Source organism: Zingiber officinale, chromosome 3A, assembly GCF_018446385.1.
Source record: "Zingiber officinale cultivar Zhangliang chromosome 3A, Zo_v1.1, whole genome shotgun sequence".
Classification (NCBI taxonomy): domain Eukaryota; kingdom Viridiplantae; phylum Streptophyta; class Magnoliopsida; order Zingiberales; family Zingiberaceae; genus Zingiber; species Zingiber officinale.
This window is the reverse complement of record NC_055990.1, coordinates 18,946,799-18,972,628: the sequence shown is the minus strand read 5'-3', so window position 1 is coordinate 18,972,628 and position 25,830 is coordinate 18,946,799. Positions and strand designations below refer to the sequence as shown.

Genomic DNA, 25,830 nt, shown 5'->3' with positions numbered 1-25,830 from the left:
TACGCTAAGTAATAAAAATTAGCATCAAGAGTATGACTTAGATTCCGTCTTTCCGAGACCGGAATCTAGTCACGATCTCGACTTAGATATCCGAAATGGATCTAAGCCGGATCTACGCCTAATGTTCCCTTCCCGGGAACGCGTCCTCGCAGTCACTCCCCTCCAGTGACTTACCTTACTTACCTGCCAGACGTCCGGTCAGCCCGTCGACCCGTCTAGACTTCTTGCCAAGCGTCCGGTCAGCCCGTCGACCCGCTTGGACTTCTCGCCAGCTATCCGGTCACCCGTCGACCTAGCTGGACTTCTCGCCAGCGTCCCCGTCGACGCTTGGACTTCTCGCCACTATCCGGCCACCGTCGACCTAGGACTTCGTGCCGATATCCGTCACCCGTCGACTGTCGGACTTCTCCTGCACACTCGATCAAAGTGTCGGATATCAACACAACTAACTTAACCTATTTGTCATTCATCAAAACTGGTTAGACCGTTAGTGCTACCCGCACCAACAATCTCCCTTTTGATGGAATGACAACTGTTAAGTTAGTGAAAGCATATGTATGAAACAACATGCATTTGTGTGGTTTTAAAGTTAGTTTGTGTTTTCAAATTGGTTTAGCTAACTTAACCACCTAACCCTTCTCCCCCTTTGGCATTCATAAAAAAGTAAGCAGGGGTAAACAAGCATAGTGTAGAGTAATAAAAAGTTTGGTTAAAAAAAATTCAAAGATATTGATAAAAGTATAATTTTTAACAGCAAAAAAATTAGTCAAGTTGACTTGGGGGAGTTTAAGCTTTTGAAAATTTGTTTAAAGCATTAGCTTTTAGCTTTTAGAAAGCTAGCTAAGTTTTCATTTTCAAACACAAGTTTTCAAAAACCAGAATTCCAAAACTAAGTTTGAAAAATTTATTTTTCAACACTAAGTTTGTAAACGATTTAATTTAAAACTTAAGTTTTGACAGTGATTTAAGTTTGAAAAAATCTAACTTTCATAATTTTTAACACTTTGCAAATCAAATTTCAGTTTGTAAATATTGATTTTGAACTTTACTTTTAGTTTTCAAAGGAGTTTGGTAGAACTAATTTTGATAAAGTAAAATAATTAAATCTAATTTTCAAAAATCAAAATTTTAAAGTTCAAAAGTACTAGTTTCAAAACCATGGTTTAAAATACTTGAAAAGTTGAGTTTTCAAAGACTAAGTAAAAAGGATAAAAAGTTTGTGATTTAAAACAAATAATTTTGAAAAATTTTTCACAATTTTAAGCAAGTTGATTTTGAGTAGCTTAGTTTGTAAACTTAAGTTTTGAAAAATCTAATTTCCACAATTTTCAAAACTAAGTTAAATCTAATTTTCAGAATCAATTTTCAATAAAAAGTAAAACCCAATTCTTAAAAACAACTTAGTTTTATAAGAGTTAGTTTTCAAAAGTAGGTTTAAGAAATTTTTAGGAGAACATTTTTCAAACAAGATTTAAAATATTTTATATAAAGGAAAATTTTTAATTAATTCCTCCCCCTGAACCTGACATAACTTTAACCAGCTGTCTAACCAATTAGGTACTAACTAACTATCAGAAGATAGTAGCTTTCACCTGGTTAGTCAGATAAAGTTAATTATAATCAGTCAGTGTTTGACTTGACTGATGAACTTTAATCTGATTAATATCTGAATTGTATTTAACGTCCAGACTTATGTTGATGCACTGAAATAAGCATCTTAAGTCTAGACAGTTGGCCTATGCATCTCACCCCTTTCTATGTTTATCAAACACAAGCAAGGTAAGCCTAAGATGTTGGTGAGATGCTCAAGAACTAAACCTATGGGTACATGCTTTCTAAGGATTCAAAACTAGTCTAAGGCCAAAACTGTTTTTGAAAAATCTAAAAATGGAAAGTTTTGAAAACAAACAAGTTTAACCTATAATTTGATAAAACCATTTTTGAAAGTATTTTGAAATTTCCTAGTCTATTGAGCACATCCCCAATTGTCGTCGTAAGTTGCTAAATTCACTCTCAGGGAGTGGTTTTGTAAAAATGTCAGCTAAATTTGATTTAGACTCAATGTACTTGAGTTCAATATCACCTTTAGTAACATGATCCCTGATGAAGTGATGCCTAACTTCAATATGTTTGGTTCTTGAATGATGTACAGGATTCTTGGTTAAGTTAATCGAACTTATATTATCAATTAATATATTTACATTTGTGATATTTAAGTTGAAATCTTTTAGAGTATGCATCATCCATAATATTTGTGCAACACACTCACCTATAGCTATGTATTCTGACTCAGTTGTAGATAGTGCAACACAGTGTTGCTTTCTACTAAACCAGCTGACAAGGGATGGACCAAGTAGTTGGCATCCACCACTTGTGCTTTTGCGGTCTAATTTGCATCCGGCATAATCTGAGTCAGAATATCCTATTAATTTGAAGTTGTTGGTCCTAGGATACCAAATTCCTACATTTGTGGTTCCCTTGAGGTATCTAAAGATTCTTTTGACTTGAGTCAAATGAGATTCTTTAGCACAGGTTTGGTATCGAGCACACATACTAACTGCAAATAAAATGTCAGGTCGGCTTGCAGTTAGGTAAAGTAGACTACCTATTGCGCTCCGATAATGTTTTAAGTCTACTGATTTTCCATTAGGATCATCATCTAGGATTGTGTTGACGGCCATAGGTGTTTTTATTTCTTTAGTATTTTCCATTCCAAATTTTCTAAGTAATTCCTTAGTATATTTTTGTTGATAAATATAATTTCCTTCATTTGTTTGTTTGACTTGTAACCCTAGAAAATAAGTTAATTTTCCTACCAGACTCGTTTCAAATTATGTTCCATTTTTAATTCAAAACTACCTAGTTTGTTGAACCAAAGATGATATCATCTACATAAATTTGAGCTATAAAAATATCTTCTTTTATTGATTTCACAAATAGTGTTGGGTCAATTTGACCTTGGTTGAACTCTTTAGAGGTTAAGTAAGAGGTTAGTCTTTCATACCATGCCCTAGGTGCCTGTTTAAGTCCATATAATGCCTTTTTTAATTTGTAGACATAATCAGGGTGTTCTAGGCTTTCAAAACCTGGTGGCTGACCTACATAAACTTCTTCTTTTATCAATCCATTAAGAAAGGCAGACTTGACATCCATTTGGTATAGTTTGAATCCTTTATGAGCTGCATAGCTTAGTAACATTCTAATGGACTCTAGTCTAGCTACTGGGGCATAAGTTTCATCGTAGTCAAGTCCTTCAACTTGACTGAACCCTTTGGCAACTAACCTAGCCTTGTTCCTAGTAATTTCTCCAGTTTCACTTAACTTGTTTCTAAATACCCATTTGGTTTCTATTATTTTCTTATCGTTAGGTGGAGGTACTAAGTCCCAAACTTCATTGCGCTCAAATTGAGCTAATTCTTCTTGCATAGCTATGACCCAGTCTGGGTCAAGTAGAGATTCAGCTACAGTTTTGGGTTCAATGTTTGAGATTAACGAGATTTGACTTAGGTTTCTGAAAGATGACCTAGTTTGGACCCTCAGGTCTGGGTCACCAATTATTTGATTAGTAGGATGGTTTGGGTTGACTCTTATGGTTCTAGGAGGTTGACTTTCTTGTAGTTGTTCTTCTTCTTCATGATTTTGGGTTTGGTTTGTTCCCTCAGAATTGATATGTTCGTGAACAGAGTCAACTGGTTGAGGTTGGGCTTGTTCTAGGTTTTGATTGGATTCTTTGAATTTTACATTGGTGGTTTCCTCAATTCTTAAAGTGACTTTATTATAAATTCTGTAGCCTCTGCTATTCAGAGAGTAACCTAGAAAAATTCCATTTTCTATTTTGGAAGTGAATTTGCCTAAGTGTTCTCTAGTATTTAGGATAAAGGCTGGGCAACCAAATACCTTAAAGTATTTTATATTGGGTTGTTTGTTGTAATATATTTCAAAAAATATTTTATTGTGTTTTTTGTTTAGTGTTGTTCGGTTTTGTACATAGCAGGCTGTACTAACAGCTTCTGCCCAAAAATATTTAGGTAAGTTGTATTCATTTAGCATAGTTCTCGATGCTTCAAGTAAGGTTCTATTTTTCCTTTCTACAATTCCATTTTGTTGGGGAGTTTTAGGGCAAGAAAATTCATGATGGTAGCCATTTTCAAGGCAAAATTTTTCAAAATTATGATTTTTAAATTCTCCTCCATTATCACTTCTGATTCTTTTAATTTTTATGCCTTTTTCATTTTCAATTTGTTTGCAGAAATTTGTAAAAATTTCAAAGGTTTCATCTTTATTTTTTAAGAATTTGACCCAAGTGAACCTAGAATAGTCATCTATTATAACTAAACAGTATAGACTTCCATTTATTGATTTAACTCCATGGGAGTCAAATAGGTCTAAGTGTAAAAGTTCTAGGACTGAATTGGTTTGGGATTCATTAATTGGTTTGTGGGTAGATTTTGTTTGTTTGCCTTGTTGACAAGCATTACATATTGTTAAATCTAAGTTAGGTAATTTTGGTAAGCCTCTAACTAGACCATTTAATTTACTTATGTTTCTGAAATGTGTGTGTGACATTCTTCTATGCCATAGCCAGGTTTCTTCTTTTTGTGTTAAATAACACTTGACTGAAGAAGTGGTTAAGTTAATGACATAGATATTGTCTTTTCTAAAGCCTTTTAGGCTTATAGTTGGATTATCTAGATGTTTGATCAAACATTCTGTGGATAGAAATTTTACCTTATACCTAGTGTCACATAATTGACTTATGCTCAGGAGATTGTATTTAAAATTTTCAACAAGTAGAACATTTGTAATTATGAAATCTATTTTTAATTCAATATTACCTATACCAATTACCTTGAGTTTACCGTTGTTTCCAAAGGCAACTGTTCCTAGGCTTTTGTAGGTTAATTGAGTGAACTTGGTGTGATCTCCAGTCATATGTTTGGAGCAACCACTGTCCAAAATCCACTTGGTTTCCTACAACAAGTAGGATTTTTATGTTAGTCTTAGTTTATCAATTTTTAATCAATCATTATTTAAGTAAAAAAAAAAATCTTAATTTTAAAATTTTGAAATTAATTTACGTTTTAAAATTAATTTTTGAATTTTGACAATAATTTGAGTTTAAAATTAATTTAGGTTTAAAATTTTGAAGTTAAATTTTTTTTTAAGTTTACAATTAAATTTTGAAATTAATTTAAGTTTTAAAATTAAAATTTTGAAATTAATTTTTAAGTTTAAAATTGAAATTAATTTAAGTTTTAATTTTGAAATTAATTTAAGTTTTAAAATTAAAATTTTGAAATTAATTTAAGTTTTACAATTGAAATTTTGAAATTAATTTTTAAGTTTAAAATTGAAATTAATTTAAGTTTTAAAATTGAAATTTTGAAATTAATTTAAGTTTTAAAATTAAGTTTTATTCATCTCACCCGATTTATATTATCAATCAAGGAATCCTATGATTTTGTGAGATGAAATTAGTTTGATTACAGAGTTTTGTTTTAACTTGTGTTAGATTCAGACTTAGCTTTGGTTTCCACAAATAGGCATTCTTCGGATAAACTTCTAAGCTTGGTGAGTCACAAGGACATCATTAGAAGTAACCAACCTTCGAGGTTTTCGAATAGTCCTATCCACTAACTTAGTACTAAATCTTGGTCTAACGGTTAGGATTCGTTTAAGGGTAGCTTGGTCGGTTCCACTTGGCCAAATGCAATGATCGAAGCCATATCTTTCTAGACATGCGATGCCCAAGCTTCCTAACGTACTATCATCCAAAATTTCACCAACCATGAGTCAAGTTAAACTTGGTCTCTCTTTAACTAATCCTAATTACCTCGGGTTAGTTTGTTTTGGGTTACCCTCTCGGGTAGGTTAGTTTTGGAGGTGCCAGCTATTCGAGAGCCCCAATTATTGGCCATTAATTTAGATTTTGGGTTTGTGTCGATTCTTTTTATAGTTATAATCAACTTGGTGATAATCTAAATTTTGTTGAGTTTTGAATTTTGATTTTAATTTAGATTTATATTTTAGTTTTTGATCTGATTTATTCAAGTTTATATAATGTATTTTATCTTTAGGTATATAGAATTGATTAAGTCCTACTTGCGTGGTTAAGCACGCTTTCGGGACCCAAGCTTGTTTAGTTGCTTTGTGTTGGATTAATAATGATTTAAAGGTTTTGTTTGAGTTTGACTTATATCCAAGTCCGGTTTTATTATAGCATGCCTTTTGGTTATTTAGAATTAAATCTAAATTTTTAGATCTTGTTGTGAATTTTTCCAACAATTCTTTCAACTTATTAATTTCATTTTTTAATGATAAATTCTCCTCCTCAAGTGTTCGATCTTGAGTTGGATTCGAATTTTTTAATTGTTCCTTGAGGTTTTGATTTTCCTCAAGAAGCGATTTATTTTTATTTTCCAATTTAACTAATTTTTTATTTAAACACGAGATAATTCTAAAGAATTTACGATTTAAGTTTAGGTATACCTCTTCGGAACCTTCGGAAACGAGTGCGGACTCGTGGCTCGATTCGGGTTCGGACCCGTCTTCCGATTCCTCTGATTCGTCTTCCGTTTCAGCTTCGCGAGCCATCAGCGCGAGATGACTTTGGTGCTTTTGCCTTTCTCCCTCCGATTCGTCTGAGGAGGAATCGTCCCATGTTGCTTTGAGGGCTTTCTTCTTTGTTGACTTTGGTTTGTCAAGTTTCAATCTTGGGCATTCGTTCTTGTAGTGCCCCTTTTTGTTACATCCGAAACATGTGACATTTCTTGAGTCGGCTGGCGAACTGATCTTCTGAAGATCCTGTTTGCTGAAGCTTCTCTTTTTCCTGGTGAACATTTTCCTTACCAAGTTCACCAGGTGTTCTTCGTCTTCAGAGTTTTGATCGGAATCTTCTTCAGATTCGGGCTTGTTCTTCTTTTCTTTAGAGGAACCTGCAAATAAAGCTACACCTTTCTCGACCCCGGCATTAGTTTGCTCATGCAGTTCTAATTCACAAAAGAGTTCATCCAATTTTAATTTAGATAAATTTTTTGAAATTTTGTAGGCATCTACGATTGATGCCCACAAATTGGTTCGCGGAAAAGCATTTAACACGTACCTGATTAAGTCTCGGTTCTGCATTTGGTGGCCAATCGCGTGGAGACCGTTGAGGATATCTTTGAACCTCGCGTGGAGCTGACTTGCCGTTTCTCCTTCCTGCATTTTTATATTAAAAATTTTATTTAACAGCAAATCTCTTTTTGTTACCTTCGCATCGCTTGTTCCTTCGTGCAGCTCGATCAGTTTATCCCAAAGCTCCTTAGCGTTTTGATGCGGTCCGACTCGGTTCAGTTCTTCTCGTGTTAGTCCGCAGTGTAGAGTATTGATGGCTTTGTTTTCAATTGATGCCTTTTTCTTTATATCATTTGTCCAGTCTTCAGGGTCTACTATGTTCCCGGAGTTGTCTACTGGAATTTTGTAAGCCCTTGTGACGCTCATCCATTGGTCGTAGTCTGTCTTCATGTAGACCTCCATTCTTCTTTTCCAGTATGAAAAGTCATCCCCGTTGAATAGGGGAGGACGTACTGTGCTGAAGCCTTCTTGTTGAGACATCTTATCCTGCACACACTAAATTAACTGGAAAAAAATCCCAAGACTTCGTCTTGGATTAGCAGTGCAGGAGAAAAATAGAAACTCTAAGTTGGTGTTGTACCAATTTAGATTTTAAATGCAACGAAAAAAATCTTCCAAAAAGATAATAATATCAGTTTGGAATTGTTAAAAATTATTTCACCCCCTGTCTGAGTGCACCAAATCAGAGCGGTACCTGCTCTGATACCACTTGTAAGACCGTTAGATTCGATAGAGGGGGGGGGGTGAATATCGATTCGAAAATCTCGAGTTAAAACGCAGCGGAAAAGTAAGGAAGTAAAGAAATGAACACGGTTGATTTTTACTTCGTTCGGAGCCTGTGACGACTCCTACTCGAAGGCCGTACTCCTTGAGTACCTTCGTTGGGCAATTCACTAGCAATTCGGATAATTACAATTTACGTACAAATATTGCTAATGAAAAGAAAGAAAACAAAGCTAACCGACAAACAATGAATTAAAAGGAGAGCCGGAGTGAGTCGTCGGAGCTTTGTGAACGTTGTTGGAGCGCAGAGCAGCAGAGTGATTGGACTCAGAGTTCTCAGAAGACTGATGTGTTGAAGCTCCTGCCTGGGGCTTCTTTTATATGCTGCTCCGGGCGCCTGGATCCCTTCCGGGCGCCTGGAGTGTGACGTAACACTCCCAACCAGCATGCTCCAAGTGTCAACGTCGTCCTGGGATAAAGTTTGCCTCCGGGCGCCTGGATCCCTTCCAGGCGCCCGGACTTCCGGGCGCCCGGAGCCATTCCGGGCGCCCGGACCCTCACTGTTCCCTACCTGCAAAACAGTGTTAGTCCGAGGCAAATAAACCCTGCAGCACAGTTTGTTAGCACATTTTTACAGATACGCTAAGTAATAAAAATTAGCATCAAGAGTATGACTTAGATTCCGTCTTTCCGAGACCGGAATCTAGTCACGATCTCGACTTAGATATCCGAAATGGATCTAAGCCGGATCGACGCCTAATGTTCCCTTCCCGGGAACGCGTCCTCGCAGTCACTCCCCTCCAGTGACTTACCTGCCAGACGTCCGGTCAGCCCGTCGACCCGTCTGGACTTCTTGCCAAGCGTCCGGTCAGCCCGTCGACCCGCTTGGACTTCTCGCCAGCTATCCGGTCAGCCCGTCGACCTAGCTGGACTTCTCGCCAAGCGTCCGGTCAGCCCGTCGACCCGCTTGGACTTCTCGCCAGCTATCCGGTCAGCCCGTCGACCTAGCTGGACTTCGTGCCAGACATCTGGTCAGCCCGTCGACCTGTCTGGACTTCTCCTGCACACTCGATCAAAGTGTCAGACAACAACACAACTAACTTAACCTATTTGTCATTCATCAAAACCTGGGTTAGACCGTTAGTGCTACCCGCACCAACAATACCTTCTCTTTGTAAGCTAATGACCTCGAGATCTTCTACCGTATTCCTCGCCTCGCCTTAGACGTCGTGTGGGCGACGATCCTCCAAGATGAACACCACCCAAAAGAGCTTCTCCTCTTCTTCTAAAATCCAGCCACCACCACCACCAAGGAGAAGAGAGCAAAGGGAAAGGGAGAAGGGAGAGGGCCGGCCACCAAGAGGTCTCCAAGCAAGAGAATAAGAGTTGTGTCTCATGAAGCCCCCTCACCCCTTCTTTTATATTACTTGCCCAAGGCAAATATGGAAAAACCTTTTACAAAAAATAAAATCATCCAAGAGTTTTTCCTTTTCCCTTTTATTTTTCCTTTTTTTTCCTCTTGATTGAATCAATCACCAATCAATGGTTGTGATCAATTCTATTTGGTTTAGGATTAAGCTTGGCCGGCCCCTTTCTTGGGCACCAAGCAAGGTGGCCAGCCACCATATTTAGGAAAGGAATAATAATTTTTTTTATAAAAGGTTACAAGAAGAAAAACTCTTATAAAATTTTACATGCTCTCTTTCCTAGAGTTAAAAAAGGAAAGTTTTAAAAATTAAAACCATGTTTTAAAATTTAAAACTTCTCTAACAAAATTTCCTTTTTTAACATGATGATAGGAAATTTTAATTTTAAAACTTATCTTCCTTTTTTTCTTAAACCATAAGGATGGTTAAAAAAGGAAAGTTTTAAAACTTTTAAAACTCTTTATTAAAATATGTGGCCTAATTCAAATAAGGAAAGTTTTAAAAATTAAAATCTCTCTTTTAAAACTTATAATTTTCTATAAAGAGAAGATTTTAAAAATTTAAAACACCCCTCCTATTTGAATTAATCTTGGCCGGCCTCTACAAGCATGGTCACCAAGCAATAAGGCTGGCCCCTATAAGAGGATGTGGTCGACCATTGGTTGGTCACCAAGCAATGGTACGGCCCCCTTCTTGGACACCAAGAAGAGCCTTACATTTGGATGTACTTGAGGCTATAATGAGACTACGACAGGGACCTAGAGGAGAGATTGGTTTTGGCCTTCCGATGAGCTTGAGTATCCCGTGTTCGCCCCGAACACACAACTCAAGTTCATCGATAATAACTCATTCCACTAGAGAGTTATTATCGCACTACCGCACCAATCCCAAATTATATTATGGGCTCCTTCTTATCATAAGTGTGTTAGTCTCCCTGTGTGTAATATTACGAATGTCCACTAATTAAGTAAGTTATTGACAACTCACTTAATTAATATCTAGCTCCAAGAGTAGTACCACTCAACTTCATTGTCATGTCGGACTAGGTCCACCTGCAGGGTTTTACCTGACAATCCTTATGAGCTCCTCTTGGGGACATTCTCAACCTAGATAACTAGGACACAGATTCCTTCTATAATCAACAACACACACTATAAGTAATATCATTTCCCAACTTATTGGGCATATTGATTTATCGAGCTAAACCTCACCCTTTGATAAGTCAAAGAAATAAATATTAAATATATGTGCTTGTTATTATGTTAGGATTAAGAGCACACACTTCCATAATAACTAAGGTCTAGTTCTTTTACTAAGTCAGTACAAAAAGAACATACCCAAATGATCCTACTCAATACACTTTAAGTGTATCAGTGTAATTTATTAGTCAAGATAAACTAATACTTAATTACACTATGACTATTCTGATGGTTTGTTCCTTTCCATCTTAGTCATGAGCAACTTGTTTATAATTTATAGAGAACCGACAACATGATCTTCTGAGTGTGACACCACACTCCATGTTATCTACTATATAAATTAATTGAACAATTACATTTAATAAATAAATGTAGATATTGACTAATGTGATTCTTTTATTTCAACAAATAAACGTTTACAAAAGCTAGGCTTTTAGTATACACTCTAACACGGACAGACCGGGGCAGTGAGTTTCTATCCATGGAGTTCACTCAGTTCTGTGAAAATGAAGGAATCGAGCGGCATCTCATGGCTCCCTACACACCCCAACAGAATGGTGTTGTGGAGTGCCAGAATCGCACCGTGATGGCTATGGCAAGATCTCTCCTCAAGGGTACACACATGCCGACAAGGTTCTGGGGAGAGGCGGTTAGGTATGCTGTCTATTTGTTAAACCGTCTCCCAACTAAGGCACTAGGAGAGCATACGCCATTTGAAGCTTGGATGGGGAGAAAGTCACATCTCGCCCACTTAAGAGTGTTCGGTTGTGTTGCATATGTGAAAAATACAGCCTCTCACCTCAAGAAACTTGACGAAAAAAGCTCACCCATGGTATACTTGGGAGTTGAGGAAGGCTACAAAGCTCATCGCCTATTTGATCCAAGGCATGGCAAGCTACAAGTAAGTAGAGATGTGATGTTTCAAGAAAATTATGAATGGGCATGGAATGCAGGTGCCAACAATGAAGAAAAGGTACCAGAGTTTATGGTGGTGGATGCATTCGACACCGACGAGGTGATTGTTACAGCAGACATTGAGGTAGGGGCGGATGATGTCACAACACCGGCAATAGGCGTGGTACCATGACAGGAGCGTCAAGTCCATCTACACCATCATCGAACACCCATGCAGCTTCCTCGCCTTCGATAACAAACTCACCCAAGTCTTATGAAGGGCCAGTCCATTTTAGATTTTGTTGGTGTGGGAAGCATCCGACGATCGAACTCGTGTTTTGATAATGACAAAGGATTCAAAGTTAAGGTGTTTTGTATTCTAACAAGTCTACTTGAGGATTTCAGGAAAGTCCTAGCTGCGGTTAGGCAAAGGGAAAAACCCTAGGGGGTGGTAACCCTAGGTCATAGGGAGTGGTAACCCTATGCGGAAAGTCTTGGTAGGTCGATGACTTCAGGCAAAAGTCCTAGGGGGTGGTAACCCTAGGTGGAAAGTCTTGGTGTCGCGAACCAGGTGAAAGACTGGACTAGCAGGGAAGCGGATGTCCAGCAGAAAGTCCGGAAGCGTCAAGTGCTGAGCAAAAGTCCAGTCGATCTGGAGGATCGACTGGCAACAGGTAAATCTCCTGAGTGGAGTAGGTGAGGACGCGTTCCCCGGTCGACCTAGGATTTCCGGTTGAAAATCCGAAGTCAGACCCGGACAGTCCGGAGACTGTCATAAACATTCTTTAATATTCATACTATTATTTTGTGCTAACTTTGTGTTGCAGGATGTTGTTTGGGACTAACATGTCTTGCAGGTACAAAATAACAAAGATTTGCCTCGGATGAACAGTGTCCGAGGTGCCTCCATGGAGCTTCGAGGCGCCTCGGGTGCAAAAGCTGACCTGGCTACGAAGCTTCAATGGAGGCGCCTTCATGAGGGTATAAGGCGCCTTGGAAGGCGCCTTCAGCAGGGGATAAGGCGCCTTAAAGGAATGAAGTTCGACCAGATCAGATTTGATCCACGCGGAAGACTCGGCAACATGGAGGTGCCTTGAACAGCCTTCAAGGCGCCTTGAACACCCTTTATAAGGGGGTTTCGACCATCACTTCAATCAATCAAGTTCCAGGCTTTCCTTCTTCAATGTGCTGCTAACAAAGTCATTCCGAAGTGTTGTTGCGACATTCCGACGACTCGGAGCTCCAATTTTCCTCTTTCTTAAGTTGTCGGTAAAAAGTTATTTCAATACTTTCATTGTAATTTGTAATTGCTATCGAGCTTATAGTTGTTGCCCACCGGAAGTGATCAAGGATCGCGGGCCTTCGAATAGGAGTCGCCTTAGGCTCCGAATGAAGTAAATCTTCCCTGTGTCTCTGTGTTTGACTGTTTTTATTCCGCTGCTTATTACTCTGTTATTCCGCTGCTTATTACTCTGTTAATTTCTCGTACGATTTACGATTCCGATAATCGAACGATTTAGCCACGAGAGCTATTCACCCCCCTCTAACGCGATTTCGATCCAGCAATTGGTATCAGAGCGGGGTTGTTTTGAATTGGTGCAACCACCATTCAAAACAGTTTTTTTTTTCGTGGTATTTTGTTTTTTTTTCGGAGTCAATTAGAATTTAGCTAAGTAGCTAAAATTCTAATTCTTTTCAAATCGGTGTTGCTCAACGTTGGTCAATACCACTTGAGCTCGTTATTTTTTTTCTTCTTCCTCCCGCACTACTAATCCAAGACTCAGTCTTGGAACAGTTCTTCTTGTTGTTGTTTTTCTTAGATCTAAATGGCTCAACAAGAAGGATATAGCACTGTTCGTCCCCCACTATTTTCCGGAGAAGACTTCGAATATTTGAAGGGGCGAATGGAGATATATCTGAAGATCCAGTTTGACACATGGATGATAGTCAAGATAGGACTACAACTACCAACTGATACAGACGGTAAGCCTACATCCTGTGAGAACTGGGAGCCAGCCTTTATCAAAAAGGTGGAAGCCGACGTCAAACCTACCTGCACCATCTAGTGCGGTCTTACCAAGGAAGAGCTGAACAGGGTCGGTCCGTTCTCTTCCGCAAAGGAGCTGTGGGAGAAACTGATCGAACTTCACGAGGGCACCTCGAAAACCAAGGTAAGTAAGCGTGATTTGTTACTTAATAAACTATACAATTTAAAATGCAGGAAGGCGAGACGGCAAGTTCGTTACACGCTCGAATTCAAGATATTCTGAACTCCCTTCATGGAATCGGGCAGAAGGTAGAAAACAGAGACATTATAAGGTATGCTCTTAACTCATTTCCTAGGAGTACCCACAATGTTTAACTCTAAGGATTTGTCCATTATAAGGTATGCTTTTAACTCTAAGGATTTGTCTTCCTTAAAATTAGATGAATTGTTTAGTGAATTTGAACTGCATGAACAAACTAGTGCACAGCCATCCGAGAAGGGTATTGCTTTGGTTGCAGGTACGAGTCGAACACGGGAATCAAGAGTACGATGAAAAATTGAATCAGAATCAGAAGACGAACCCGACTCAAAAGATTCAGAAGATGAACTGACCAGCGAACTAGTGAATCTCGTGAAGAAGCTCTACAAGAAGAAGAAGGGCTTCAACAAGAAAGATCTGAAGAAAGCAGTTCAATCCAAGGAGGCCCAACCGAACTCAAAGGTAAAGTTTCAAGTCACTTGCTACGGATGCAACCAGAAGGGGCATATCAAAGCCAACTACCCAAATCAAAAGGAAGCCAAAAAGCAAAGAAGAAAGAAGGCCCTGAAGGCAACCTGGGACGAATCTTCTTCAGAGGACGACGACGACGAACTCAATCAGATGAGTCTACTCGCACTGATGGCCCGGGACCAGATCGTTGAGAGCGAGAGCGAGTCAGAGGCCGAGTCCGAGCAAAGCCACGGATCCGCATCCATTTCAGAAGGGCCAGACTCCACTGTAAGTATTCCAAGGCTCAATAATTTAGTTAATTACTTATTACGCAAGTTAGCTAAGTCAAATATTAGGATTAAATCACTTCTAAAGGAAGTAGCTGTCCTTAAAGAAGTGACTACCACTAATTCCTTACCTGATCAAGTTCAAACTGGAAATTCAACTCAAGTTCAAAAACTTGAGGAAGAAAATTCTAGTTTGAAAAATCAGGTAAAAGATTTAAAAAATACCTTAGAACGGTTTTCTCTGGGCTCTAAGAATTTGGACCTAATTCTTAGGACACAAAGAGCCGTCTACAACAGAACTGGGCTTGGATATAAAAGTAAATTTAAATCTTATTTATCCTTAATAAACAAACAAAGTAGTAAATCAATCCAAGCATGGGTCCCCAAGTCCAAATTGATCAATCAAGTTGGACTTGGCCAATACTGGGTTCCGAAGGATCAAATACATTACCTCGATAGACCATATCGAGGCTATGATCCAGGGAGAGCTAAAAGGAAAACGATCTTATAAATTCAAAATTCAAAATTCAAAATCAAATTAAAAATTTGAAATTAAATTCTAAATTCAAAATTTAAAATCATATTAAAAATTTGAAATTAAATTATAAATTCAAAATTCAAAATTCAAAATTAAATTATAAATTCAAAATTCAAAAATAGATGAAGGATCCAAACTAGCTGGCACCTCCAACTGAATTACCCGACAGGGTAACTAAACCTAATTTACCCAAAATGGGTAAAACAAGAATAGATTACCCGGCAGGGTAATTAAGGTTAGATTAAAACGGGATAAGTTTAACTTGAACCACAGTACTGGTGAAGTTTTTGGATGATAGTACATTAGGGAAGCTTGGGCATCACATGTCTATGAAGATATGGCTTCGACCTGGTGCATTTGGCCAAGTGGAACTGACCGAAGCTACCCTTAAATGGATCCTAACTAGTTAGACCAAGGATTAGTATTAAGTTCAATGGGTAGGACTATTTGGGAAACCTCGAAGGCATGGTTACTTTAATGAGCTCCTTGTGACTCACCATAGCCCAGAAGTTTATCCAAAGAATGCTTACTTGTTGAATCCAAAGCTAAACCTGAATCTAACACAAAGTTAAACCAGACCCTTAAACTCAACAATAAATCATCTCACAGCAATTATAGGATTCCCTGATTGAAAACTTAGATCGGGTGAGATGATTAAGAAATTAAATTATGAAAATTGACCTGAAGTTAAATCAAGTTAACTAACAATTAAATAGAATTATTTTAAAAACTTAAATTTCAAAATTATTTTAAAAACTTAAATTTCAAAATTATTTTAAAAACTTAAATTTCAAAATTATTTTTAAAACTTAAATTTCAAAATTGTTTTAAAAACTTAAATTTCAAAATAGTTTTAAAAACTTAAATTTCAAAATTATTTTAAAAACTTAAATTTCAAAATTGTTTTAAAAACTTAAATTTCAAAATTATTTTAAAAACTTAAATTTCAAAATTATTTTAAAAACTTAAATTTCAAAATTATTTTAAAAACTTAAATTTCAAAATTATTTTAAAAACTTAAATTTCAAAATTGTTTTAAAAACTTAAATTTCAAAATTGTTTTAAAAACTTAAATTTCAAAATTATTTTAAAAACTTAAATTTCAAAATTATTTTAAAAACTTAAATTTCAAAATTGTTTTAAAAACTTAAATTTCAAAATTATTTTAAAAACTTAAATTTCAAAATTATTTTAAAAACTTAAATTTCAAAAATATTTTAAAAACTTAAATTTCAAAATTGTTTTAAAAACTTAAATTTCAAAATTGTTTTTAAAACTTAAATTTCAAAATTGTTTTAAAAACTTAAATTTCAAAATTATTTTAAAAACTTAAATTTCAAAATTGTTTTAAAAACTTAAATTTAAAAATTATTTTAAAAACTTAAATTTCAAAATTATTTTAAAAACTTAAATTTCAAAATTGCTTTAAAAACTTAAATTTCAAAATTCTTTTAAAAACTTAAATTTCAAAATTATTTTAAAAACTTAAATTTCAAAATTGTTTTAAAAAAAAACTTAAATTTCAAAATTGTTTTAAAAACTTAAATTTCAAAATTAATTTAAAAACTTAAATTTCAAAATTGTTTTAAAAACTTGAAATTCAAAATTATTTTTTAAACTCAAATTCAAAATTTCAAAATTATTTTTAAAACTCAATCTCAAAATTACTTTTAAAGCTCAATGTTAAAATTATTTTGAAACTAATTCTCTCAAAAAATTAATTTACTTTAAAATTATTCAACTTTAAAATTATCTTTAATATCGTTTCAAATTTCACTAATTATTAAAAAACATCCTTGTTGAAATTTATTCATTCAAACAAAAAAAAATAATAATAATAATATTTTTGGACACGTAGCACATGAAGGCGCCTCCATCAAGGAGGAGGCGCCCTCAAGCAGCGGCGGGAAATTTCCCGCCGCCCACTGAAGGTGCCTTAAGGAACCCCTTAAGGCGCCTCCAAAGGCGCCCTAAAGATTCTTTAAGGCGCCTTCAGCCCTTCTTTTTGCCACGAACAGAAGCGTTTTGCCTCTGTTCGTCCGCGTTCTGCGGCAAGCCGACTTCTTGCGATCCTTCCCAACCAAGGCGCCTTCTACTCGTCACCTTCCCTTTCATTCCTAACTATGCCTCCTAGGTATAATCTAAACCCTCTTCAATCATTTATTTCCTACATTCTTTACTAGTTTTGCAATTTTTCTTGTATAATGTCGAAAATAGGAAGGATCGTATTGTGGATACCACACCAGCTAGAGCTCCTTCCACGGACCCGAGATTCCCCTCAGAACAGCATAGGATAGATTTCTCTAGGTTTACCTTTGAGTCAATTAAACCTAGATATATTGGTCGGGAATTTTTGTCCCAACACTGTCAACCCACTATTCAGATGATAAACCACTATCAGCTAGATAAACTGGTTGACTGTACCACTACAGTCAACCAAGATCTGTGTGCCCAATTCTATCACAACCTTGAAAAGGTTGATGATAAAACCTACTCCACCAGAGTTGGTGGTACTGATCTTCAGTTTACACCCTCCCTACTTCGCACCAGCCTAGAGCTTAGAGAGTCCGAGTGTACATTCTTATGTTACCCGAGTAGGACCCTACCCTTTGGTGATCCCTATTCACACATTACATTAGACGACATCTACATGCATTTCTTTGGTGAGGAGAGACCCTTGGGACTGACCGAGTTCAGATCCACTCTTCTTCGAGTTCAGGATTATGCTATATACAGAGTCCTGACAGCTTGTATACTACCCTTATCATCTCGAGACGTCTTGAAGATGCGACCGTCCCACTCGTTCTTTTTGTACGCCCTCATCCAGCGCCTTGACATAGACATAGCCCTCCATATGTTTCATAACATTATCCTTGCATCTAGCACAGTTACATCTGGAGTGGTTTATATGCCTTATTGTCATATCCTGACCCAGATATTCTCCAGCTCTAGGATAGACATCACTAGAGGGGTACTCATCCCACTTACCATTTATGATGAGGTCGGTCAGCGTAGCCTTAAATTAGCAGGGGCAGAGGTCACTGCCGAGGGGATTCTGGCCTGGAAGGGCCGACCACCACCAGTTGCTGCCCCTGGTGCTCCAGAGGCCGAGGACGCACCAGATGCAGATGAGGAGTGGCCCGATTTTCTGGCAGAGGACTTTTTCACAGATCCTTCCACCTCTGTCGGACCCTCCACTTCCGTCGGGCCTTCATCTTCAGCACCACTCTCTGTCGAGGACAGACTCACTCGCCTCGAGGTCCAGACCACTCAGACGCGACGGGCTGTGCTAGATAGCCATCGCTTTCTTCGATCTATGCGATCCGAGATGGTTGCTGGTTTCGCATCTCTCCGAGGCGAGCTTCGGCGTCAGGGACAGCCTCAGCCACCACCCGAGCAACCTCTAGCCAATCCTCCAGCTGACGATCCACCGGCTTGATTCTGTTTCTTAGATATCTGGGCTATGTCATTCACCTCTTGGATCCGCCTATCTTACTCATCTTTTTGACTTATATCCTGGATCTTTTAGACTGTTTGGACATGTTATTGAGTACTTATGTGTTTTGTTTGAGAGTAGGTGTCTTATCTTATTTTTATGATTGTCTTTCAAATTCTAGGAAAAACAGTTTTCAAAATTCCATTTTTTTTTAGATTGTTCAAAAAATGAATTTAGTCTAGGCTTTCTCCCTAGAAATCATGTTCCCCTAGAATTAAGCCAGAGCATCTCACAAACACCTAGGTATACCTTGATTGTGATTGAAAAACATAGAACGGCGTGAGATGCATAGGGTATAGCCTGGACTCAAGAATACTTATATCTGTGCATCGATATGAGTCTAGGCGTTAAATACGCAATATACATTAATCAAGTTAAGTCTTCTAGCTCTAGTCAAGTCTATCTGGACCAAAGTAACTTAACTTGACTAACCATGTGAAAGCTATTGCTCTATAAGCAATCAGCAAGTAGCTAAAGGTTAGACAGTTGGTAAATTATACTCAATTTTCTACTTAAGAATGTTTGATCTTTAGGGCTCTGATACCTAGTAAGTTAATCTATTGAACATGACTCATGCTTGGATTTAAGGACCAACTGAATTTGAATGAATAACCTAAACCAAATTTAAATATTGTTCAAACTTAAGTTTACTGTTAACCTAAGTTTTCAAATTCAATACTTATAAAGAGCTAAGCTAAGTTCCAATCTTAATTTTTTAAACCCTGTTGAACTTAGCTAACTTTGAACTTTGTAAATTCCTGTACAGTCTTTCAAAACTTAACTCAGTACCTTCAAAGTTTAAAAAAAAACAATTTTTTTTCCTAAGTAAGAATGATATTATTACTAACTTTTAAAATCTATCAAAAAGATACACTTCCTAACAGTTTTATAATGTTTCTAAAGAGCTAACATTATCATTTCACTTAGCTAAAAATAAGAAATGACTGTTAAGTGGTTTCAAAATCTAGTTATTCAAATGTCTATTGTTGCTTATTTTTTATATATGGCAAAGGGGGAGAGTAGCAAAAATGTAAAATTCAAATTTAAATTAATATAAAAGGGGGAGCAACAATTAAGGGGGAGCAACATCTAAGGGGGAGCATATAGTTTACTTTAGCAAATTTTCTTTGGTAAATGTGTTCATCTATTCTTAGCAAATTGTCTGTGTTAAAAATGTTTATCTATTCGTTTGTTTACTTAACTTTGAATTTGAGTTGCCATAATCAAAAAGGGGGAGATTGTTGGTGCAGGAAGCATCCGACGATCGAACTCGTGTTTTGATAATGGCAAAGGATTCAAAGTTAAGGTGTTTTGTATTCTAACAAGTCTACTTGAGGATTTCAGGAAAGTCCTAGCTGCGGTTAGGCAAAGGGAAAAATCTTAGGGGGTGGTAACCCTAGGTCATAGGGAGTGGTAACCCTATGCGGAAAGTCTTGGCAGGTCGATGACTTCAGGCAAAAGTCCTAGGGGTGGTAACCCTAGGTGGAAAGTCCTGGTGTCGCGAACCAGGTGAAAGACTGGACTAGCCGGGAAGCGGATGTCCAGCAGAAAGTCCAGAAGCGTCGAGTGCTGAGCAAAAGTCCAGTCGATTTGGAGGATCGACTGGCAACAGGTAAATCTCCTGAGTGGAGTAGGTGAGGACGCGTTCCCCGTAGAGGGAACAGTTGGCGTCGGGTCGACCTAGGATTTTCAGTTGGAAATCCGAAGTCAGACTCGGACAGTCCGGAGACTGTCATAAACATTCTTTAATATTCATACTGTTATTTTGTGCTAACTTTGTGTTGCAGGATGTTATTTGGGACTAACATGTCTTGCAGGTACAAAATAACGAAGATTTGCCTCGGATGAACAGTGTCCGAGGCGCCTCCATGGAGCTTGGAGGCAACTCGGGTGCAAAAGCTGACCTGGCTGCGAAGCTTCAATGGAGGCGCCTTCATGAGGTTATAAGGCGCCTTGGAAGGCGCCTTGAGCAGGGGATAAGGCACCTTAAAGGGATGAAGTTCGACCAGATCAGATTTGATCCACGCGGAAGACTCGGCAGCATGGAGGCACCTTGAACAGCCTTCAAGGCGCCTTGAACACCCTTTATAAGGGGGTTTCGACCAGCACTTCAATCAATCAAGTTCCAGGCTTTCCTTCTTCAACGTGCTGCTAACAAAGTCATTCCGAAGTGCTGTTGCGACATTCCGACGACTCGGAGCTCCAATTTTCCTCTTTCTTAAGTTGTCGGTAAAAAGTTATTTCAATACTTTCATTGTAATTTGTAATTGTTATCGAGCTTATAGTTGTTGCCCACCGGAAGCGATCAAGGATCGCGGGCCTTCGAGTAAGAGTCACCTTAGGCTCCGAACGAAGTAAATCTTCCCTGTGTCTCTGTGTTTGACTGTTTTTATACCGCTGCTTATTACTCTGTTATTCCGCTGCTTATTACTCTGTTAATTTCTCATACGATTTACGATTCCAATAATCGAACGATTTAGCCACGAGCGCTATTCACCCCCCCTCTAGCGCGATCTCGATCCAACAGATTCATTGCTGATATCTACATCAACACTGAGGAAGTGGTTGGTATTGATGAAGAAGAGGGTGAGGTGATGATGGTGATATCTAAAGAGTCGACATGTTATCAAGAAGCTGCAAGCGAGGCTTGCTGGTATGAAGCAATGGAGAAAGAGCTGAAATCTATTGAGATGAACAATACCTAGAACCTAACTAAGCTCCCATTAGGCCACAAACCTATCGACTTAAAGTGGGTGTTCAAATTGAAGAAAGATTCAGATGGGAAAGTTGTTAAGCACAAAGCGAGATTAGTGGCTAAAGGCTATGTACAAAGACAAAGCATCAACTTTGAAGAAGTATTTGCGCCTGTTGCTAAACTTGACACTATTTGAGTCATTCTTGCACTTGCTGCAAACCAAAGCTGGGAGGTACACCATCTAGATGTGAAGTAAGCATTTCTAAATGGAGAGTTAGAAGAAGAAATATATATCACTCAACCGGAAGGGTTTGAGGTACAAAATAAAAAACATAAGGTGTACAGGTTGTCCAAGGCCCTCTATGGACTATGGCAAGCTTCACAAGCTTGGAACATGTGACTGAACAGGAGTCTGGAAGAGCTTGGCTTCATAAAATGTACTCAAGAACATGCAGTATATACAAGATGTGAAGGAGAAGCAAGGATACTTGTTGGAGTGTATGTCGACGATCTCATCGTGACAAGAAGTAGCACAAAAAAAGTCAACAAGTTCAAACACACTACAAGAAAAACTCTCATAGACATCGGTTTTCCACCGCTGTCTATTACAAAATCGACCGATGTCTATGAAGGCGATGTAAAAGGTCTGCCATTTTAGACATCGATTTATAACCGGTGTAGCATCACTTAACGACATCGATTTTCGAATCGGTTATAAACCGGTGTAGTATCACTTAACGACACTGTTTCAGCAACGGTGTAAAACTGATGTAATATTAGTTAATGACACCGGTTTTAGCAGCGGTGGAAAACCGATGTAATTTCAGTATTATTTTACGACACAGATTCGATTTCCGAAACAGTGAAAAACTGATATTATACAAACAAGTCAATATCCATATAATAACACATAAATATTATTCTTACAACATAAAAAGATAATAAATATTGTACACATCAAGTCTGTATCCACAAATTACATAAATATTTTTCTTACAACAGTATCCATAAAATACACAAATATTCTTTTTACAACATCAAAAGGTATAATAGATATTGTACACATCAAGGTAGTATCCACAATTTACATTCCATGCAAATGCACGGATCATCCAAAGTTTTCAAAAATCAAATACCTTTCCTACTCAAATTAATCTAGCATGCATTCAACCCACTCGAACCGCACTTCATCAATTTCAACTCTGGAATACTTGAGATTTGTAAACTGTAAAAATACATAAATAATATATTAGTAAACCAAGACCAAAAATCATAGTTGAAAGAGAGAAGAGAAGTTCGTTTTAGACCAAACAAATGGTATGCTGCAACTTAACTTAAGAAGACTGTTTCCACAACCTCCAGATTCCTTGGATGGGCAAGGAATGTTGCTTCCATGATTCTTAGCCTTGCTATCAGACTCAACGACAGTGGATAAAGATGAATTATCTGGTCGCTCGCCTGTGGAACGTCTCCGTCTTTTCCCAATAATTTCTCTGATGACATACTTCTTTGTCCTCTGTCTCCTACCAGCCTTGGAGGAATCAATTGCAGGTGTCTGAGAAGCAGTTCCCTTTACTATCTTTCTGCAACAATCTAAGCAAAGTTTGTAAGAGCAATTTGAGCAACTTCTGTGAAAATCCACTAGTGAAGTCCTGCAATAATTACTGGTTCCAAGGGAGAAACAAGAAAAGAAAACAATATCAATCAAGTGAACATTTTAATGCATGATGAGACGATAACAAAGAACAGAATATGACCTAAAAATTAGAACTTGCTAAAGCAAAATAGAGGCACAAGTTTACAAATGACCATCTAAGAAACAGGCTCAGGACATATTATTCAGTTATTATGTCCATGATTTCAGAAACATAGCAAATTACGAAATTCTCAGAGGTGTTACAAATGTGAAGACATACCAGTTAACAAGCTCATTGTGAGGCTCATATACTCGAAGAAGTACACTAGAAAATCCACCTTCTGGATGATACATCGATGAAGAGGATATCTAACTAGAGGAAGAAACTAGGAAATTGTTTTGAAGCTTACCTTGATCCCCTTGCTTTACTTCCACCTCATTTAATTGGTTCTGATAGATATGTTTCACCAAGGGAAGCAATTCAGATATCAAGCTATATGTGTGCTCCTTATTATTAAACTTGTTTTGACCATTTGCCAGTTCCTGAAGATGATACAAATTGCATATGCATATAAAAGTTCTAGACTAGTATGAAAGTTGACAGAACCGTCTCTAACTTAACAATAATTGGCTAGGAAGTTAACCTTATGCCAGTCTTCTTTTGCTCCAAGAGGAGAACAAGTCGGACAATCCAATTGTCCATGACTAACACGGTAGACAGTTGTCACATCGACAAGACAAATCTCATCACTATCAGCATGCTCAGTCTTCCTATGCTCCTGAACAATTTCAAGATCCTGAAGATCACATAAATGGAAACTTTCATGACAAAACATTCTCAGAGTAAATAATGCTCATAAAACTTTGCATGTTAAAAGTAAGTAAACCTTATAACCATCTTTAGCTGGACTTCTAGAACATGCTTTGCAATCACAGCAGTCGTGACAAACAAGACAAGCAATCTTTACCTCCTTTTCAAACATACCAGAGTACCTTGACAATACAAACTAAATCAGATAAACATAAGTAGTTTTTTTTATGTATAAGATCCTATATCACTGATATCAAGATGTTCAAGTCTAAAAAGGATATGTGATTGACATCCTGTTTTCACAACATCAAAAAGCTAAAAGAGAAAAATAAATCAAAAGCATTTTGCCAATATGGTTCAATTCTCTTTCTGTAGACAATGCATGCTGATATGGGTTAGGTTTTAAGGGTCTTCAGATGAGGAAAGAAAAGGAAGAAAGAGTCAAAGGAGGTAGGCCAATAACGACCGAAACATACTTTCAGAACAAAGGTAGGCCAATATCGGTCGATACATGCCTGCCGTATGAAGGTAAGCCAATATTGGTCGGGATATACCTCCAGAGCAAAGATAGACCAATATCGGCCGATACATGCCTGCCGAACGAAGGTAGGCCAATATCGGGCGATACATGCCTGCCATATGAAGGTAGGCCAATAACGGCCAAGACATACTTTCGGAACAAAGGTAGGCCAATATCGGTCGATACATGCCTGCCAAACGAAGGTAGGCCAATATCGGTCGATACATGCCTACCGTATGAAGGTAAGCCAATAACGACCGATACATACTCCAGAGCAAAGATAGACCAATATCGGCGGATACATGCCTGCCGAACGAAGGTAGGCCAATATCGGTCGATACATGCCTGTCGTATGAAGGTAAGCCAATAACGACCGAGATATACTCCAGGGCAAAGATAGACCAATATCGGTCAAGAGAGTTCTTTCGAGCAAAGAACCCACACAGTTCCTTCAATGAATACCTTAGAAACATGTTGAATAAAATATTATTTTTTGACACAACAAAGATACAAATAGAAGTCACATGAGGAAGAATCATACATGAATATATCGAATAATTCATGATAGAGAATATATATTTTGGCGGGAAATATGCTTTCAGCTTGTCTTGCAGGCGCTAAACGACAAAGAAGGTACATCTGGGGTACAAAAAAAATTCCTTAAAAATTATCTTCCGCAAGTGAGCAGCTGACGTCATCTCATAACGAACTCTAACAAACCGGGGTCCACTTCATGGCTACGGAGGTTACATGAAGTGGTATAAAAGGGGGAATCCTCTCCGTTGGCTAGGTAAGTTCACATCATTGTGTACTTTCACAACCCTAATTTTCTGGCTACTGTTCATCTTCTTTCTTTTTCCTTCCTTGACATCAAGAGAGATCACTAACTTGAGCGTCGGAGGGCCTAGCCAGGGATTCCCACCCCGATCTTAGGTCACTGACAATAGCGTTGGTTGGTCTCTTGTGCGCAGGGAGCCTCGGGAGCTTGGGAGTTCGACTTTCTCCTATCTGGACGGGGATTTCTTCCTACTTATCAGATTTCCTTCGGTGACTCTGGTTTTCTTCCGATCCGCTTTGGATTTCTCGGGTCGAGGTTCTACCGGCATCATTCTTCATCAGTACGGTTGGTTTCCTTCTGCCGGATCTCCTTCACGGTCAGCTTCTCAGACAGGATCAAATTTGGCGCCATCTGTGGGAAACTTCACTTGAATCTGAGACTACATGATGGAAGAAGCTGGGAAGTTGAACCTACTTACTATCAGTCGCGATGATTTGGATCTCCTCATTAATTCTCATGTTCAGAAAGCCCTACAACAACAGCAGCAACAACTGCAAGCTCATACTGGGGCCACTCTACCGATGGCTCATCATCCGGCGATATCAACTACTGAACCTCGGAAAGGAAAGGAGATAGAAGAAGAAGAACATTTGTATTTTCCTCCAGCTACTGTTTCTCCAACCAGGCGTCCACGAGCCTTCCTTCGCACTCCCTTAGATCCAGGGGGTAAGAAGCCTGTGTTCCAAGAGTCCTCTGGCGAGGTACCGGACAAAGAAAAGCATAAAGTCAAAATGATAACTAGTGATAGTTCACCAGAAAAGGTCATCTCCCCATTTTCACAAAGTGTATTAGATGACCCACTTCCTAAGCAATATCAGAATCTTCAAATTGGAGAATATACCGGAACCGCAGATCCGGAAGATCACTTGTTGAAATTTGAGAATGTAGCCTTGCTGCAACAATTCTCTGATGGCGTGAAGTGTCGGATGTTCCTCACTACTCTTGGAGGAGCAG

The 25,830-nt window shown here is 38.0% G+C and overlaps 1 long non-coding RNA gene across 2 annotated transcripts; it reads right to left on the bottom strand.

Annotated features, from left to right (window-relative positions):
• Positions 1–22,656: 22,656 nt before the first annotated feature.
• Positions 22,657–23,177, bottom strand: LOC122053584. 2 transcript variants are annotated; one of them, XR_006132253.1, is made up of 3 exons: positions 23,118–23,177; positions 22,988–23,048; positions 22,657–22,735 (listed from the first exon to the last, which is right to left on the bottom strand). It is a non-coding gene; the product is annotated as an uncharacterized LOC122053584 (long non-coding RNA). The 2 variants fall into 2 exon arrangements; XR_006132254.1 differs by having other exon boundaries at positions 22,988–23,045.
• Positions 23,178–25,830: the final 2,653 nt, after the last annotated feature.